This window comes from Sinocyclocheilus grahami, unplaced genomic scaffold, assembly GCF_001515645.1.
Source record: "Sinocyclocheilus grahami isolate Dianchi unplaced genomic scaffold, SAMN03320097.WGS_v1.1 scaffold168.1, whole genome shotgun sequence".
Classification (NCBI taxonomy): domain Eukaryota; kingdom Metazoa; phylum Chordata; class Actinopteri; order Cypriniformes; family Cyprinidae; genus Sinocyclocheilus; species Sinocyclocheilus grahami.
Genome location: NW_015505347.1, coordinates 114598 through 123419, shown reverse-complemented (window position 1 = coordinate 123419; position 8822 = coordinate 114598). Strand labels below are relative to the sequence as shown.

At 33.8% G+C, this 8822-nt stretch overlaps 1 long non-coding RNA gene across 1 annotated transcript in view; it reads left to right on the top strand.

The window, feature by feature from the left end:
* LOC107593295 (uncharacterized) overlaps positions 1-4930 on the top strand; it is a 6374-nt gene extending 1444 nt beyond the window's left edge. Inside the window, exon 3 of the long non-coding RNA XR_001610065.1 lies at positions 4104-4930. This is a non-coding gene — a long non-coding RNA (uncharacterized lncRNA). The remainder of the gene's footprint in view (positions 1-4103) is intronic.
* Positions 4931-8822: the final 3892 nt, after the last annotated feature.

The window sequence follows — 8822 nt, the reverse complement described above, 5'->3', positions numbered from 1 at the left end:
GTTCAGCGTCACACACCATGATATGGGTTAAAATGAGAGCCCATTTCTCTCCAGAACGGTGCCAGTTTTAGCGTTTTGCAATAAAGAAATAAGAATAACTAAACTTGATAATTTGTTACAATTTTAACATACTGTAAATGCACATTGTTCTTGAAGGATGGCATCATGCTATACCTTTTACACATTTACTCGAACTGTTATGCTGATAATGATCATACAATTTGTAAGGAAAACTGCATTAAACAGCAAAGTATTTCTGGGGAAACTTTTTCAAAGGAAAACACACATGCATGTCTCTTTGCTGAGCCGCGGCGGTCTCGGTGAATCAGCAGCATCCACAACTGAATGGAACAAAAAGTGTTGAACTTGAAAATTGTTTATGCGCGAGTGCACTTGCTAAATGAAAGCGGATTGTACAATCTGTGTAGATAGGCAAGTATATATACAAATCATTTAGGAAGCAGAAATCTGAAATATACTTTAACATATTAAGTTAGAGGAAGATGCGACTGAATTGATGCTTGAATAATGCACTTCCAGCAGCCATGATAAACAGTCGGCGGTTAAAATTGTATATGCACAATTTGATTTGAGGAAAGTCACGAGACCTATTACTATCTCTCTATCCAATCACGTTGATGGATAAAAATAAAATAAAATAAAAATAAGCATGTAACGACCACAAACGGAGGAAAATAGCGGAGTAAAAGTACCGATACATCACTTAAAATGTACTCAAGTAAAAGTACACAATTTTTAAACTACTCAAAAAAGTACAATTACTGATAAAAACGACTTAATTACTGTAACGTGAGTATTTGTAATTTGTTACTTCACACCCCTGCATATATCTGCATATATCTTTTAAATTACATACTAATAACCGCATGATCTCAATTTTAAATGCATATTATACCCTGCATTTTCAAATTGACTGTGTATTACAAAAGAGAACAAAGTGAAGTTATGTTTTGTTATTTTATTCTGATACAAGACTAGATAAACTTTTACAATATGCCATAAACAGGCATGCATAAAAACATACAAACGTACATAGTTTTTATTTTGGAGACTAGGTTTATAAAATACAAATCAGCATTTGCCAATTTAAACTCCAATATGGATGATACCTTACCTTATTCATATGTAAACAGATGAATGTCTGTTTGTCCCTACAATGCAAAAGAAAATGGGGATCAAACTTTCAAATACCAACAGACATACAGTAAATGGAGCATAAAGGTAATTAGTCACATGATTTAGCCAGTTTTGTGAAGTGATTCGATTCGATTTGCTTGGGTGAAAACAATTTTCACTGTACATTTTGCAATTCCAGTCTCTAATTTGTGATCCTTTGGTCTGATATTTTGATATCAGACAAAATGACTGGTGATTAATCATACCTTTATGTTCCTTTTGAAACTCTGGTCTTCCACTGTATGGGCAAAACAGGCATCATTTCTCCACGACAATATCTTCATTTGTCCTCCAAGACAAAGTCCTACGAGTTTGAGACATAAGGTTGAGTAAATGATGAGATAAACATTTTTAGGTGAATGATTACTTGAACAAACAATAGGCAAACTTACATTTTCTTAAAGAAAGAGTCCTCTGCTTCTCTACAAAGTCAGCCTTCTGTAGTTGAACTACAAGGACAAGAAAAACATAATGTAAAGAATAGATAGCTTCTCTAGTTAACTCATTACAGACAACCCCCCCCCCCCAAAAAAAATTTAAAATAAAGTTTAAAAATAAAATAAAACCCGTCAGATTCCGTCTGTCCATCTGCTGCTATTTTTGCAATCGCTAGCAGCGGTTTGAATCTGTTTGAATATGCACGTTTACAGTAATCATGGAAGAATTATGAATTTTGTTCATAAACACACATCTTTTGCTTAGATAAAGATTGGGACATGTGTCCGTTATATAAATTGTGTGACGGTAATAAATAACAAATCAAATGTAGTCTGAGTATATATGCTAACGAGCTAACAATGCTATCATATCTTACTCGGTTACTGTTCCATGATTAAAACACGCTATCCTGTCATCAAATTACTCTTTGCTGGCTCTTTATAATGTATGTTAATATTGTACTCGGTAACTTACAGATAAAACCAAAAGCGTAGTTGCAAATAACGGTAGCAGATAATAGACGGTTTGAACCTCACGCTAAAATTGTAAAATTGTCATTCCACAGTAATTTTTTACTCCGATCAAATTTAGGGTGTGCGGGTTAAAAAAAAACAGTTTCTTACCAGTTTGTGTGTGATATGATGCCAAGTCTGTACAAAGGGCTCACCCTCCTGTGGTAACTTGCTGATTAAAACATGGTCGCGAATCCGATTTAAATCTCAAAATTTTAATTGGATGTTTAAACGTTAATATTTAATAGTAATAAGTACTTTAGAAATAAAACAATAAAAGGCAAAGCTGCAAAATGACCTTGTGCAGATAAACCAAAATGTCTTCCTATACACACATGTACAAGGGAAAATATGGTATTATGCTGTTAAATAACAGTGTCATACTGTTGCTGGTCAACATATCCCACAATGCATCGCAAAAAAACAGTAACATACTGTTATTATATGAAAACAGCATTTTACTGTTAAATTTCCTTGTAAATTTACAGGAAGTTTTACAGTGTACTGATACACATTCAAATTGAATTCAGAGTGCTTAATGGTTAAAGGTCTATGCTGGTGAACTTGTAGGTTTGAGACACAGAAGCGGAAATTCATGGATTCTGTTGCAAAACTGTAGGACTGTTGTAAATGTACTTTATGAAACACATAGATCCAGCTCTAAATTCTGACTAGATGAGCTACAGTTGAAAGTAACCAATATATGCACATCTGTGACTGCGGATAATGGGAATTCTATGTCAATGTTCTATGTCAATCATTTGATTATAGAACACTCTTAAAAATAAAGATTCCAGAGGGGGGTTGGAGTAATGCCATAGAAGAAGCATTTTGGCTTCCTTGAACCTTTCGGTGAACAGTTCTTTTTTAGAACCACTTTTTTCTTCTGTGTGAAGAACATTTTGATAATCTAAAGAAACTTTTTCCTGAAAAAAAAGCGCTTTTTATACTTTAAACCTGCTGAACAATACGCACAGGCAAGGATTCGCATTTTCTTCAGAAAATTTCAAATTGTATTTATTATTAAGAAAGTACAGTAATTGTTTAAAATGTTGTCTTTTGCTGAACCCAAAACATTTATGTATAAGTGATTATGTCTCTTGGACCAGTGTGTTACTGAGAACTGTGATTTTTTGCATTGTTAAGGAAGTTTTAGGCACTCCAACCTCACTTTGTGCCTAACAGCCCCATATAACTTAAATAAACTTGAGTTCAAAAAAATCAATAAAAACTTTTGTTGTCTATTTGGGAAGGCAACAATTTTCATTTTGTAGTTAGTTTAACTTGATGCCCTAAAATAACTAAAACTGAAATTAAATTAATATAAAAAATATATAGGCACAATAATAAAATAATAATACAAAATGCAAAAATATAAGTAAATTGCCAAAACTTGAACTAAAATTTAAATGAAAACATAAAATCTAAAAAAATTAAAAAACAATTCATAACCATTTTCATCATATACATCATATATTAGTGCTGTCAAACGATTAATCGCGATTAATCACATCCAAAATAAAAGTTTTTGGTTACATAGTATATGTGTGTGTACTGTGTATATTTATTATGTATATATAAATACACACACATGCATGTATATATGTAAGAAAAATATGTTAAGTTTATAAAATTAACTTAAATGATTTTAGCAAATGGCTGCAATATAACAAAGAGTGAAAAATGTAAGGGGGTCTGAATACTTTCCGTACCCACTGTATATTATGTAAACAAAAACTTTTATTTTGGATGCGATTAATCGTTTGACAGCACTAATATACACACACACCTGAATGCAGTTTGAATACAGTTTGTTTTTGATAAAAATGTTTTCCAATTGCATGAATTTCATATTGCTTTAGTAGGTTTTCTTGAATTAGAAAGCAATTTCTATGTGAAGAATATTGATTCGTGAAAACATCACACTAACAAACACAACTGCATTTGCTTCTAAAGGTATAGGCTTGTGTTGGACACCGAATGAAATATATGAGCAATAATTGAGGAGGTCAAGAATTCAGACTTGGAATGCGACCTCTGACCACTCTTTGAGCATGAATGGCAGCGACGCAGCAGGCGTGGAGATTAGGTTAATCGGCCCTCTGTCCTTCAGCCGACACGTGCACAGACACTGCCCACCACAATCCCTTCATTGTGCCTGAATTAAGCAAAAGGTATTTGATTCGACTCGTCTCTCTTCTGAAACCTGGCTCGGAAGGTCACTCCCCCATTCTGTAAGATGGAGAAATCAACCTGATGCGGCCTGAAAGAGCGGATCAATTCCCATTCACGCATTAAGCCGCCCGCAGTGAGAGGGCTGGAATTCAAGCCCAAATGTAATTTAGCGTACGGCAGTCAAGGGTGAGTAATATGACAGGAAGGATGGTGATTTAAACGGCTTTTACATGACTGGAGCACACCCAAAGAAAGACTCCAGATTTATTGCCACCAGTTGAGGTGATGTATTGCTACTTTTCCCCCCTCCATCCCTTAAGGCTGTTGCGCAGCGGCCAATCGGTGGGTTTCTAACTCTGAGCTCAGTGTTGCATCATGTCTAGATAAACGAGACAAATACAGCAGGCATCAGGGTGGTCGTGGCAACCCGTTCCAGCACCAGAGGAAGTCTCAGAGATTCATTTTTCAATGTATTTCCTCCTTTCTGCCTCTCGGCTAGACGGACGTGTCGAAACTTTCAGCGCGTGCCGAAAAAGTTGGAGAGCTTTTTCCATTCTCACATACATTACTCAGACGTGACTGTTGCATGGGTATTGCATTATGAAAAGTTCAGCACATTTAGTTTTATTAAGTCAGTAGTCATGTTTTTGCATAAAGATGGCGGATATGAAGTGGAAAGCTTTTGTTAAAAGGATTACTTTACTCAAATTAAAAACAGTTTAATGTGTGACTTTCTTTTGTGGAACATAAAAGCAGATGTTTTGCAGAATGTCCCAGCTGCTCTTTTTCTTAATGAAAGTGGTGATTTAAGTTGTCAGTTTAAAAAAAACACAAAAAAGTATCACAACTGCATTAAATTTAGAGTCTTCTCAAGTCTTCTGATAGCTTTGTGCGCAGACAATTTCTTAAATCTAATTCATGCTTGCAGTTAATTCAAAACAGTCAAGTGCATTACATCATGATCAGTAACAAGATATATAGGAAACAATGATGTTTCATATCACTGATGTGCCACAGTGTGACTAGAGGCGCTATGCTTAAATGTGAACTTTATGAAAATGACTCCTATTATGTTCCTCAGAAGAAAGAAAGTCATATGGGTTTGGAACCACATGAGTGCGAGTAAATCATGACAGAATTTTCATTTTTAGGTGAAGTAACTGCATAATTTCTGATTAAAGCAGTAATACATGCCTGATACAGGTTCAAAAGACATTTTTCCATTGAGACTTACATTTGTAGGTAAATACTTTGCAAAAAAATGCAAATCCAAAAAAGTTACAATTTAAACGTTTTCACACCAAGGAAGATAACTATATTAGGAAAGATATAACATTAGTTTTAAAAGTTGTTCTAAAATTAGTTTTTAAAATTAAATTAAATTTAAAATGAATTTTTTTTTAAAAAAAATAGCAGATTCCATGCCACAACTATAATGACATAAAAGGAACGATATCGTAGGAGTCCCTTTCTAAAAAAAAAAATTTTTTCAAGCTGTTGAATAATAAAACATTGACAGCCTATCAGAATCCATCCTGCATTAAAATGCTTGAGCATTTCAAGTGGCAGACAACAAAACTGCAGTGTGCACTTGTAATAAACAATATTTTTGTACATCAGTTTAGACGATAATATAGTTATTTGTATCTTTATAGTTATTGTTCTTGGCCTTTTTTAATTTATTGTTCTTTTTTTTGTTCTTTTTTTTTTTTTTGCTCATCCAAGGCTGCATTTATTTAATCAAAAATACAGTAAAAACTGTAATATTATGAAATATTATTAGAATTTAAAATAACTGCTTTCTATTTAAATATATTTTTAAATGTAATTTGAAGAGTTAATTTGCAAAAACCGATAACTCAGAAATCACGTTTTTTGTATTGCGCATTCCAAGTAATATCAATCAAACTGCAGTTGGGTTGTTTTGGTTAAGTAATAATAACTTAAATAAATACAGGTAATTTACTAAATTAAAGTTCATTGAAAGCATGTTTTATAGCAAAAGCAGATAACTCCATATTTCATGTTTTAGAGTTTAAAAAACACTAGTTTAATCTTTGTAATCTCCTCAGATGACAATGTAGATGCCTGACAAACGTTGTTTTGTTGTGATCATAAACTGTATGGATGTGATTACATGCAATACACGGAGCTTTTCCCTCACCATTGTAACGCGCTGCTTTTGCAAGTTTCCGTAAAAACGTTTCAGCTTTTATTTTCCTTTTTCACCCTGAAGAAGATATCACAGGTTCATCAAGTTCGTCGAAATTATCCATCCTCGATCACTTTTAGTCAGTTTTGAGAAACTCCTCTCAGCTAGCACGTCTTTACAAAGTTAAAGTAGCCTTGTCACCTGACCTGAATACAGCGCGCTGATTCACTAAAATGGACTTATCGGCTTCTGTTCAAAAACAACAAGGGCGCTTGTCGGCTTCTGTAGTAAAACGTGAACTCGTGATGCCTAGAAAGTGGACAAACCTGGCTTTTTTTGACGAAACGTGTTTAGGGTTCAGATCTCGCTATATGTGGAGAATAATGCATGGCAATCAGCTCTTTTTTTTTTTAAAGTTGCGTTTATCGGTTTTTGCAAACCGATAAAAGCACCTTTGTTTCTGTGATGACAAAGCTGAATTTTCAGCATCATTACTCCAGTCTTCAGTGTCACATGATTCTTCAGAAATCATTCTAATATGCTGATTTGCTGCTCAAGAAACATTTCAGATTATTATCAATGTTGAAAACATTCGTGGTGATGCATTTGTGGAAACGGTGATTCTTTGATGAATAAAAAGTTCAATTTATTTGAAATTATTTATTTATTTATTTTTACATTATAAATGTCCTTACTGATACTTTTGATCAATTGAATGTGTCCTTGCTGAATAAAAGTATACATGCTTTAAGAAATGGACTCTTCATAAAGATAGCTGTTCATCACAAGATGCTCTTTAGCACAGTAAACAGAGTGTTGACATCTTCAAGGAAATGTCAACCTAAGTGCTAAACCACGAAATCGCACACCCTCATTAAACGCTGTTCTGCTTTCTGGTATAGGTCACCAGCAACAATAACAGTCTGCATCAAATTGGATTCCAGCTGAGACATGTGAGAAGAGCTTTCAGGCTGCATGCAACTTTAAAACGCTTCCCTCCGCCTGTCTCTGTCTCTCTTTCCGTCCAGAGAATATAAGTTGTCTCATGTGATTTATGGAAGCGTGAGTAACAGGCTAATCAGTGGTTGGAGGTCTTTGTGTGTTGGCCTCGGGCTCTGTGGTCTTTAATGGCTGAGGCTCCACGCCATCATCTGCTTTGCATTGGAGAGCGGTGCATTGCATTATGGGGTCACTGAGGTTCTCCTCTTCGTATTCTCCTGTGGTCATTTGAGAACCCGTTGTGGAGTTTGTGCATATTTAAGACATGCTGTGCATGCAGAATAAAGTGTGCATGCATTTGCCGGTGCTGACTGCATTGTTTAAACACCTGATTGATTAAAGGAAGTATGCAAAAAAGGTAACGGAACAAACATGCTCGAAAAATAGTGATGAGCACAATTTGCATGATGCAGTTTTGCAGGCTGTTTCTGCGGGTTAGTTCCTGGAGGATGCAGCAGACTAACTTTATCTAAACTTTACTGGTACAGCATTTCACTATTATTGTGATCTAAACACCTAAACGGGCTCTTTAAAAAGCCAGAAAGTATGCAGACTATACACTAAAGTGTTATTTTAGTATCATTTATATACTATTGTAATTAGATTTTTTTTCTATATATATTTTTAACTTTCATTGTAGGTTTGGTAATTTGTGTGCTTTTGTCATTTTTATTCGGTTTTTTTTATATGTCTTTTTATTCAGTTTTATTTATTAGTTTTAGTTTATTAATCCTTTTTGTAATTTAGTGTTGGTTTTTAAGAATGACCGACCTTTTAAAAAGTGCTTGTAAATCTCTCATTATGCAATATTATCACCAAATCTTGAATTCAATAATTAGCGCAGGTTTTGTATTTCCTTTTGGAACTGATTGATTGTAGGCCTCATTGATCTGAGCTTATGCATCACAGTTTTTGAGTGATTTTTTTTTTTATTTGTGAATAATTTTTGTAATTTTCACCCAAAAACAAGTTGATAAAAAGACTGAATCCAGTATTTGTAAATAATAGCATAATGAGATTTTTTTGGAGGCTGGTAGTGTAAAAAGGTGGGGGAAATATCCCCAGAGAGTATGAAGAAAAAAAGAAATTGATAAGTTGTTAAAAAGGAGAAATGTTGCCTTTGCATTTTGCTGAAAAAAAGTTGTTTTTATTTATTTATTTTATTTCAGTTAACTTTCTTTTTTCAAGTAGGTAAAACATATATATATAATTATTATTTTTTTTATTTATTTTTTTTTAATTTATTGTAAACTACAATAACCCTGGTACACTATATATAATACATAGATGTATTACTGCTGCTGTGAGCAATAGAAAATGTACACAAACATTTCTTATATTAATTATTA